Source organism: Vulpes vulpes, chromosome 1, assembly GCF_048418805.1.
Source record: "Vulpes vulpes isolate BD-2025 chromosome 1, VulVul3, whole genome shotgun sequence".
In the NCBI taxonomy this organism is placed as follows: Eukaryota; Metazoa; Chordata; class Mammalia; order Carnivora; family Canidae; genus Vulpes; species Vulpes vulpes.
Window position 1 is genome coordinate 80766804 of NC_132780.1, and position 11315 is coordinate 80778118.

The window sequence follows — 11315 nt, forward strand, 5'->3', positions numbered from 1 at the left end:
GAAAAGCCTTTCCACATTCAGACTATTTGCAAGGGTTCTTACGCTGAGATAATAGTGCAATGTCATCATCTTGAACTCTATCTATCTGCACCCAAGAATGCTGAAAGATGACAATATCTCATTGGAAGTTGTCTTCCTTATTGTCTTTAATTCTTCTATTTTTTGTTTGTTTTTGTTTAAAAAATAGGTTTTGATAGTGTTAGTAGGTCTTAGATCTTTATTGAAAGTAGACCTGCTAAAACAGTAAGTAAGAGGGAGTCCCACATTTAGCAAATACTCATGTTGTATCGAGTGTGGACTTGGCCGTGAAAACTGAGGTTTGGGCATGATGTCTTAAAGAATTAAAGCCACCATCTATTAGGTTTGATTTTTGTGGCCCTTGTTAGTCTTGATTAGTGGACATCTGACTCTTTTAAGCTTTATTTTCTCTCCAGCTTCTCCCCCACACCATTTTCCCGTTACAGGTCACTGACAGAGGTCACGCTTGGCTCCACTTTAGTTTCTGCCTCTAAGCGAGGAAATTACGAGTTTTACTTTCGGCATGGAAAAAAAATCATGCCTGCATGGAAACTGGCCTAAGTTCAATCACTCCATTTCCTTAGACCTTAATCAAGGGATTGCAGAAGTGTTAATTTAATTACGTTTAAACACCTGGTTGGAAATCAGAAGTCCACTAGCTTCTAGGTATACAGAGAGCTTGTGATAAAAGCTTTATAAGTTTCTCCATTTCCATTTTACGAACTGGATCATCGATACTTGGAAGGTCTCGTGTTTGATTAGTCCTTTTTTGTCTTCAGTGGTTAATATGTTGAGATTAAGGCATAGAAACTTCTGGATCTCTAGCCCGATTCTTTGTTTTTCAGAAATCATACTATAACTTTACAAGATATAAAGCAAGAGCATATGGAAACCAGGAAAGCAGCTGATTCTAGAAACCAGTTCACAGAGGCACAGGCTTTGGATGAACAGGCCCTGCCAGCCAGCCAAGTGGTGGGGGGTAGTGTTTGCACATGGTAATACTGCTCCGCCCCTGCAGGCAGGCGTGCTTGGGACTCAGCCCTCTGGCCTGGGGCTGGGGTTGGGGGCACGGAGATTGCAAGCCTGCAAGCCCAGGGCCCTAATTCCACAGGTGCAGCACATTAACCCTGATTTGTGCTGGGGCGGCAGCTGAGCCCGGCAGGCTTTGAAATGCCATAGTGAGACAAAAGAGGGGTTTATTTTGTCTCTCCTCCTTCCTGCTGCTAGTTTAATTGGGTCCTCACCAGTTGACATTTGGCAGGATGCCAAGGCAGTGCTCGAGGTGCTCTGGTGGAAATAGTGTATGTTTGATTAAAGGCTGAAAATGGACAATATCTGATCTCCAAGTCCAAATATTTCCATAGGAGGATGAATGCTGCAGCTTTCTATTCTCCGGAGCTTGCCAAGGGACAGTTGAGGACTACAGGACCACTTAGGAATGTTCCTTTGATAAGAGCTCTCATATTGGTTGCCAGTCACTGTCCTAAGGCCCTTACGTGTGTTAACTCCATCACCGTCACAGCCACCCTGTAAGGTAAGGACCACTGGGATCGTCTCCTGCTTTCCACAAACAGGAACACTCAACGACGAGGTAGATACTTGTCCAGGAGCACCCAGGTGGGAAGTGGAGCTGGAACCTGGACTACAATTGCCTGCCACCGGGCCCCATGCACCTGTCCACCAGGCCTGCTGTCTCTCAGGTGAGACCTCCAGTGTGCCCCTGGGGTTTACATGGGGGCTTTGAAGTTGGGGCAAGAAAGCAAGAAAGTTCCTTGCTGCATTTGGGGCTGCCAAAGACATTATAGTTTTTACTTTTTAATTTTAAATGTGCCATTTTTTTAGATGTATCTAGAGAGCTCCAGAAAAGTCCTCCCTGTTCTTAAAAAAAATTTTTTTTGGTCTTAAAAAATAGGAAAGGAAGGAAGAAAGGAAGAACGGAGGGAGGAAGGCTCAGGCAGTTGGAAGCATTGGCAGGAGTTTGGAAAGTGGGAGAAAGAGCAAAGTCAGAGTACTTGTCTGTGGCCACACTGCCTGTGGCACCAGCTGCAACCTGACATGCCATCCCTGTTGCCAGCTTCCTCCAGGTGGTCCCCTAATGAGGCCCCATCCCCCACCTCCCGCCCCACCAGCACCTGGGCAGGGGGAGGGGAAAGGAGAGGATGATGCTCATCAACCATTGCCTCACCTTCTCCTTTGTTTTCCAGTATTCCCATCATCTGTGCAACCAGTTTCTTGTCTTAAACCCTCTTTATGGAAATACCTAGAATGATATGTGTTTGCCTTGGCTGCGCCTGTGTAATAGACTCTGTAATACCTTTGTTAGAATGCAGCAACATGGGTACCATCCTTCACTCCTTCCAAGGGCAGAGGGTGGGCTTAGAAAGAGGCTTTCAATTCCTTTTTTAGTCCGGAAACTTACAGAAACATACTGTTTAGTCAGCCTGATGCTCCTGGTTTGTGAATTAAATTTTGAACTCAGAGTACCAGGGAATGAGGGGTTTGTGCTTAATTGAATTCCATCTCACCACCCTACCCTCCAAATACATGCCCCCACTCTGCCCATGACTGTGTGGCTTTGTAGTTTACTAGCCACTAAATCTGAGAGACTTGGGCTTTTCTTTTTTTTCCCCAAAATTTCCTGCCAAAAATGCAGAAAAGACTTTGGTGCCATCACCGGACCATCCAGTGGTAGCATCAAATTGCAAGCCTTCTCTGTAGTGTGAGTTCTATTGGCCAATACTTGGGCCCCTACCATGGGCCAGGCTAGGGATGAGGGGTGGAGAGTACACAGGGCTGAGCCAGTCTTGGACTCTGCTCTCCCAAGAGCCAAGAGTCCAGTAGAGGGCTTGACCTGGGGAAGAGGATGGCAAGTGCCACAGGAAGCGACACTTCAGATGCTCAGAAGAGAGAGATGGCCCAGCCTTAGTCTTCCCTAGTGAAGCCTGACGAGAGAACCTGAGGAGACTTCCACATGAAAGCGACAAGAAGTTGGGAGATAAAAACCAGAAATGTTTGGAAAGGTATTCTGGATCTGAACAGGGAGGGCAACCTTGGGGTTTGAGTAAGTGGGACCCCATGGGGGGAAGCAGGCCACCTGAGTGATGGTCGGACACCCTGATGCTGGATTCTTGGGCTAGTTCTCTCTCACACATGCTCTGACACATGCTTAGTCTAGCATGCTGGCTCTCTCTCTCTCTCTTACCCTCTCCCCCCTCCAAGTATCAAGTCTGGCACAGCCGGTCTTCCAGAACTAAGAGATACTCACTACCTTGGTGACTCACATTCCCAGCTGCTCTCTATTCACCTCCCCCCCACCCCGCCCCCTGCCTGTTCTTCCCCAACTCCCCTTTCTCCAATTGACCTTTCTCAACCCCACTTTGAGGGTTTTCTTTTCCCTCCCTTTGGTGGCCCTGCTGTCTGCTTGCTTGCTTGCTTGCTAAGTGATTGATGCATTCCAGGCTACATCCAAGACTCTGTGGGATGAAAATCAAATGCAAATCAACTAGAAAGAAAGGCCAGAAGAAACACAAACTTAATGACCTCAAACTAACAGCTTCCAAGTCTGTGTGTCCATCTGAACTTCCCGCTATGCTCCCACAAGCTGTCCTCACCAAGGACGTGCAGGGTACCTGGGGAGAAGGTCTCTTCACATTCCCTTTTTATCATCGAAAGGTTGATGTGATCTCAAGACTTGACCAAGGAGCCTCTGTTGGATCAGCATTCCTTCTGCCTTCGGAGTGGCCCATGCTCTCCTCCTCCCCCTCCTCTGTGGGGGTACCCCCGCCACCACTGTATCCCCATTTCCTAGCAGTTCTGTTCCTGCATACCTGGGCTCAGAGCCTCAACTTTTGAAGACTCGTGGGAAACTATAACTCCCACCTGCACTGGGAGAGTGTGTCTGGCCTTCACCAGCTCGGGTACTGTGGGAAGTCCCATGGGTTAATCAATGTGAACTCCTCATTCCAGACTTTCTTCCTGTCTTCCTGAGGACCACACCTTTAGACCTATAGCTCAGGGTCTTTGAGCTATTGAGACCTATTCTCAATAACTGCTTCCTCTCAGTCAGGCTTTACGGAGTCAGCAGCCTGGCTTTGTCACTATGATAGTTCTGTAATTCTGGGCAGGTCGCTGTACTCCTCTGGGCTCCCATTTCTTCAGCAATTCAACACATATTCATGTAGCAGCCTCTGTTCTAGGCACTGAGAATATACAGGTGGACATGACTGATACGATGGCTTAGAATTTAGTCTGATTACCGAGATCATTAATAAATTAGCTTAAAACACCAGTGCAGGGGGACTTTTAGGAGAACAATTTATAATATCTAATTGAAATATGAATGCCTGTGACCCAGAAATTCTACATATGTGTGTGTGCCTTAGAGAAATTCTTTAACATTTGCACAACCAGAAAGAATGGACATGCAAGAATTTAAATGCCAACTCACCAGAAAATGGATAATGTGTGACGTATACACAACTGTGTATAGCGGTGAAAATGAACAACATGGATATCTCATAAATAACTGGCTGGAAGAAGCATGCTGCAGAAAAATATGTAAAGGACAATGCCATCTATGCAAAGTTAGAATAGGCAAAATAATATTACATATTATTAAGTGGTAAAGATGTATTTTTAAATGTATGGGAATGAATCGTGCCAAATTCAGGTTAGTGCTTTCCTTGCAAACAAGGGAGCCCGCCAGTCTTGTGGCTGCTGACAGAAGATATGAGACATCTGGGTCAGACCACAGATTTTATTATTCACGGCAGCAGACAGTGTGAGCTTTGTGTTTACACCAGTTTTCCCTCCTCCCTTCTCAAGGGCACTGTTCAGAGATAGAGTTGGCAAGTCATGCTGATGGATTTGGATGTAGAGGTTAAGAGAATGATGGGACTTAAGGATGCTTTCTAGATTTGGGGCTCCACCCAAAGGAGTTAAACTGAGGGCCCAGGCAAGCAGTAACAAGGGCGCATAAGTACTACTTGGAGTGTATAAATGTAGAGATGCCTAATAGACACCTCAGGAGAGGTGCAAAAAACCAATTGGGTGTAAGCGTTTAGGGGAGAGGTCACAGCTGGAGGTGTAGACTGGGAGGCTCCAGCAGGTGGCAAGTACTTGCAGCCCTGATATAGATGAGCCCACGAGAGGGTGCTCTCCGTGTTTTCCTGACTCATCTGGTCAACAGAATCTCCTGGAGAACTTGTTAAAAATGCAGATTCCCAGGTCCTGGGCAGATCTTACATTCCAAAATTTTATGATATATAGCTTATGTCATATATAAATGATATATATTTATGACATATATTGCATAAATTGTTTCACCAGCATTTACTGAGTGCCTCTTATGTTTCAAGTTCTGTGTTACATTGTGACAGGTAAAACTATAACAGCATTGTGTGGCCCTGAAGAAAGGCCTGGAGAGCCACCAAGATTTCATTGAACTGATGAACCTACACCCAAACTTGTCATTCTGGGGAAAAGATAACCCCTCTTTATTTAAGCCACTATAGTTGAAGATTTCTGCCCCAAACACTTGAAGTTAATATACATGTTTTATTATTATATTTATAGATCTAGTAAGTGTAAATAAAATAAAACTAATCACTTTGGGGAAGAGAGGCTTTGATTACTGTTGGACTAGTTGAATAAGCTAAACTACTTTAAACCATTAGTTTCATTTACAAGGAGCATTTTGTCAAAATTTTTTAAACATTTTACACTCCTTGGATAGTCTTATACTTGATTTTCTGTTTTAGCATTTGAAATAATTAACCTGGCAAGTCGAGAGCCAATTAGCCAAATATTCTCATATATTTATTTAAGCATCTTTTCTAAACGTAATAAACTTATAGTGAATTTGTTCCTTTTTAATTTATTTTTTAAAGATTTTATTTATGTATTAGAGAGAAAAAGAGACAATGAGCAGGGAGGAGGGGCAGAGGGAGAGAGGAAGAGAGAGAAAAGCAGACTCCCTGATGAGCAGGGAGCCTGACTCGAGGCTCAATTGCCAGAACCCAGAGATCATGACCTGGGCTGAAGGCAGACGTTTAACCAACTGAGCCACCCAAGCATCCTGTTCTTTTTTTAATGTATAGATAATTTTTAAAACATTTTTATTAAACTACAATTAACATACAGTGTTATACTAGTTTTGGGTGTACAATATAGTGATTCAACAATTCTATGCATTTCTCAATGTTCATCAGAATAAGTGTTTTCTTAATCCCCTTCATCTATTTTACCCATCCACTCTCCTTTCTGGCAACAACAAGTTTGCTCTCTATAGTTAAGAGTCTAGTGTTTGTTTGTTTGTTTTTTAAGATTTATTTATTTATTTGAGAGGGAGAGGGAAGGGAGTATGAGTGGGAGAGGCAAAGAGAGACAGACTCTGCACTGACCTTAGAGTCTGGTGTGGGGTTCAATTTCATGACCTTGAGATCATGACCTGAGCTGAAACCAAGAGTCAAATGCTTAACTTACTAAGCCACCCAGGTGCCTCAAGTCTGAGTTTTTTGGTCTCTTTTTCTTCTTTGCTTATTTGTTTCTGAAATTCCACATATGAGTGAAAAATCATATGGTATTTGTCTTTCTCTGATTGATTTACTTAGCATTATACCCTCTAGCTCCGTCCCTATTATTGCAAATGGCAAGATCTCATGCTTTTTTGTGGCTTAGTAAAATTCCATTGTGTATATACACATCTTGTCCATTCATCTCTTGCTGGATACTTAGCTTGCTTTCATATCTTGGCTGTTGTAAATAATGCTGCAAAACAAATGCACAAAGGGATGCATGTATCTTTTTGAATTAGTGTTTTGGTTTTCTTTGAATAAATATCCAGTAGTGGAATTACTGGATCATATGGTAACTTTATTTTTAATTGTTTGAGGGAACTCCCTATTGTTTTATAGTGAATCTGTGCTGAGTGGGGCACTGGGTGGTTCAGTCAGTTAAGCATCCAACTCTTGATTTTGGCTCAAGTCATGATCTCAGGGTCATGAGATCAAGCCCTGAATTGAGCTCCATGCTCAGCACAGTCTGCTTGAGATTTTCTCTCTCCCTCGGCCCATCCCCTTGCTCAAACTCTCTCTTAAAATAAATAAAATCTTAAAAAAAATAATTCATAGTGAATCTGTGCTAATACTATTAACGAGCACAATCAAATTTTCTTATACCTTTCCATTTAAAAGCACAAGCCTAAAATCAATTTCACATTTTAAATTGGCATAGTGAATTTTGTAAACATTTAAGTCACTTAAATAAGAAATATATACAAGATTATTCCTAAAATTAACATGAAAGTATCACCATTATGGGTTTATTTTCATCATCTCCATATTTAATTCTAAATATTCCCAGATGTAAAAAAGTCACTTATTCAAGAAGAGAACAGATTTTCTACCTCAGGAGAGCCAAAGTTCCCAGGTCAAAGACTCATGACATCTCAGATAAGCCAACTTTGCATAGGAGCCAGAGTCAGAAGGAAAATGAGCACCTTTGGCCCTTTTTGTGGTCTCTGTGACAACATGGAACCCCCTTTAGAGGTGTTTGAATTTAGAACTTTCATTCCAGTTACCTCTTAGTTTTTCTTTATTTTTAATTACTAAAGAAGGGAGACTGCAACTCCACCTTCACCCAAGTTAACAAACTTCATTATTACTTCATTGGCTTCTATGTTCATTTGGCCCTCCACAGACATTGCTAGCATTTTTTCTTGTTGCTCTAAGGGCATTTTAATGCTGTTCAGTTTAATCCTGAACATTGGTTCCGTGCCATGACTTTAAAGTCATGATAATAACGCAAACCATTCCTCTTCCTTGTGACTTTTTAGGAATTCCCAAAATGAGATTACAGCATCTCACATTTCATCAGAGCTACTGCATTTAACTGGACAGGATCTCTGCTTTGAGTTCTGTTCTCCCTGAAGCCTGTCACTGAACATCCTCTAAGCTAGCTGAGGCCACCCAAAGGGGATGCTGGTCTGGTCTCAAACCTCCATCGGCCCAATCTCTCCACTCCAGTGCAGGGAATCTACTCACCATCCCCACCTCCCATTCTTTTCACACACCTCTTTGTGAAAGGTAGATAAGTACTTCCTTTTTGAATGTCTAGCCTCTTTTGTGTGAAACTTTGGGCACCACAGCAGGAGAGAGGAAGCAACAATTGTTTTAGGTCTTTTATTGTTTGTAGATATGTGTGGATTGAAATAGTACAGCTGTTTCCAGTTCTCCAAATTATCATGGAGCACTCTGCTGATAAGTTACATTTCTCATTACTCTCAGGCAAAATATTTGTTGATAACTAGGTTTCTCTTCCTGTTATAAATATTTCTAAAAGAAATTTACAAAAAGGTTTTAAAATATCCTATCAGTTTGAATACACTTTTGAAAACTGTAATATTTACAGATATCCTTTGGTGAATCATCTTCCTAAGGTGACTCATGCCCTTCTAATTTGCACATTGGACTTAGAATGTCCTTTGTTTGGGTCTGAACATGTGCAATCATCCATTTCCCCTCAATTTCACTAATCAGAGAAGTCTCTTTCCTTTCATAGGGCTGAGCAAATAAGAAGCGAAAGTAAGGACTTGCCTTCCGTACCTCAGAGAAGTTTCTATTTTCTGGGTGGAGGCAGAAACATTAAGGAAAAGAGAATTTTACTTCCTTTCTCTACATACTTGTATTGGTTTCCTTGGCCCAAACTGACCCTGTATTTAAAAGTTGCATATGACAGATATCAACTATCTCAATGTTAACCTTTCAGGAGAGAATCTTCATGCCTTTCACTATTTTTTTCAACTTTCCATCTCCCTTCTTTTGTTGTTACATCCAGCTTTATTCCCTAAGTTGAAAGTTCTTTGTTCTTAGGGAAGAGACTTCTAGCGCCTGTACACATCTGGATCTCCTCCCCTTCCAGGCACAGGAGAATGACACTTCCCCACCCTTTGGTGAGACCACGTAACTAGTCCTGGTCAATGGGCTGTGAGAGTGAAAAAGTCACTCCTGGCCCCCTCCCTGAATAAGAAGGCAATGTGCTTGAGGAGTGCTAGAGGTGGTGCGGTCACAGGAGAGCTGAGTCACCTCTATGCAGAATGATTGTCTTGGAGGGTTTCCAGGGCCTACAGAGGACTTTGCTTGCCCAAGAAATACAATTTTAGCATGTTTAGTCACTGAAGCGTTGGAGTTGTTAATTGACTCAGCCCAGTGGTTCTCTAAGTGTGGCACCTAAGCAGCAGCATCATCACCTGGGAATCTGATAGAAATGCTGTCTCAGGCAACACCCAGTCCTACTAAGTCAGACACCCTGGAGGTGGGACCCAGCATCTGCACCTGAACAATCCTTCCAAATGGAGACGATGCAGGCTGGCGTTTGACCCATTCTGGCTAAAATCACTCTCAATTACAAATGTCCTCCCGGCAAAGTGGGAATCCTCAAGTGAGTCCTATCAGTAAGACACAAATTATTTTCTAAGTTTCTTCATTAACTACTCTTTCTCACAATGATGAAATAATCCAATTATTCCCCCTCTGTTAGGGTCTCAGAACTATGAGAGAATCTATACATCTGCCAGATTACTCTACTTTGAATACATCAAGTAGAAGTGGTTACATGACTGCATTTAATGAACACATAGAAGAAAGAAGAAAAAAGTTTGAGGTTTCAGAGAGAAGAAAGAAAATTATCTTAACTTTTCCAGGCAGAGCTACTGGCTGGGGTCTATGCTGATCTGCCTAGATTATGACACAGCAGCAGAAATTAGCGCGGGGTGTGCTTGGGGCAGTGGGAGTGCCAGATATAACCAGTTTCCCTGGAAGGCTCCCCACCCCAGGAGCGGGCAGGATGAAATGCATTTTTACTTTTTGCCCCAAGTTCTTCTCCCTTCCTTTACTATCCAATAGGCTCCCTGCAAGTGAGTTAAACCTCGGGCCTTATTTCTCCTATGATTCCTATCTTTTCACCTTCAACACATCTCCTTGGGGGTACTCCAAGATAATCCAAGGAAATAAACTTGATCTCTGGTGCCTTCAGTAAATCTCGAACTTAACAATGGACTTAGGGGGCATTTTTAGACAAATGGTTTCTATTGCTGAAAAAAAAAATGCTTATTTGTATGCAGCATTTCCATTCAGGTTTAATTCTAAGTGGTTTTGTTCCTTCATCTTTTTACCTTGAAAAATTCCAAGCACACAGAAAAATAAAAATAGAAGTATAATGAGGGAGTGACATCAGCAAGGTAGCCAAATAACATATCCCTCATTGTATCCGTCCCTTCAACAAAAACAATTTAGCACCCACCCATGGGCAACAGTGCCCTTGTGGGAGCTGTGGGGTCACACTTTGAGTAGCAAGGATAGAAAAGTGACCTTCCTGGCTTTTCTTTTCCTTCATGACATTGACTTGAAAAGAGTCCAGGCCTATTTCCTGTAGAATGATCCACATGCTTGGTTTTTCTGATTGTTTCAGTGTATCAATTAACTTGTTTCTCTAGCTTCTGTATTTACAGGCACACCTCATTTTATTGCACTTCACTATTGTGCTTTGCAGATACTTCATTTTCTAGAAATTGAAGGTTTGTGGCAACCCTGTGTCAAGCATGTCAGCATCATTTTTTCCAATAGCATTTGCTCACTTCATGTCTCTGGGTTACATTTTGGTCATTCTCATGATATTTCAAACATTTTCATTACTATCATATTTGTTGTACTGATCTGTGACCACTGATTATGACTTGCTGAAAGCTCAGGTGATGGTTAGTATTTTTTAGCCAAAAACTATTTTTGGATTAAGGTATGTACATTGGGGTTTTTTTAGACATAATACTATTGCACACCTAATAGACTACAGTATAGTATAAACAACTTTTATGTGCACTGGGAAAAAAATTCATTTGACTTGCCTTATCATAATACTCTTTTTTGCAATGGTCTGGAACCAGACCTGCAATATGTCCAAGGTATCCTGTACTGTAAACTGGAAGTTAGATTTTTGGGCTTGATTAGGTTCCCCTTGGACATTTGGATCCAAAACATGATACTGAATCCTCCATATTGTATCCCAATGGGAGGCACTTAATGTCTGTTATCTTTCCATTTGGTGGTGTATAACCATTGAGACAATTAACAAATGGGTCAAGGTGACAACCACATCCTCCCATTGTAATTTTTAAGGAAAAAGGTTAAAAATACATACAAACATACAAACTAAGTGCATGTCGAGTTGGTAACATTAACCACGCAGAGAAAAATAGTTCCCAGGGGTGATACCTGCCGAGGAGCTCTCCGACACGGAGAAGC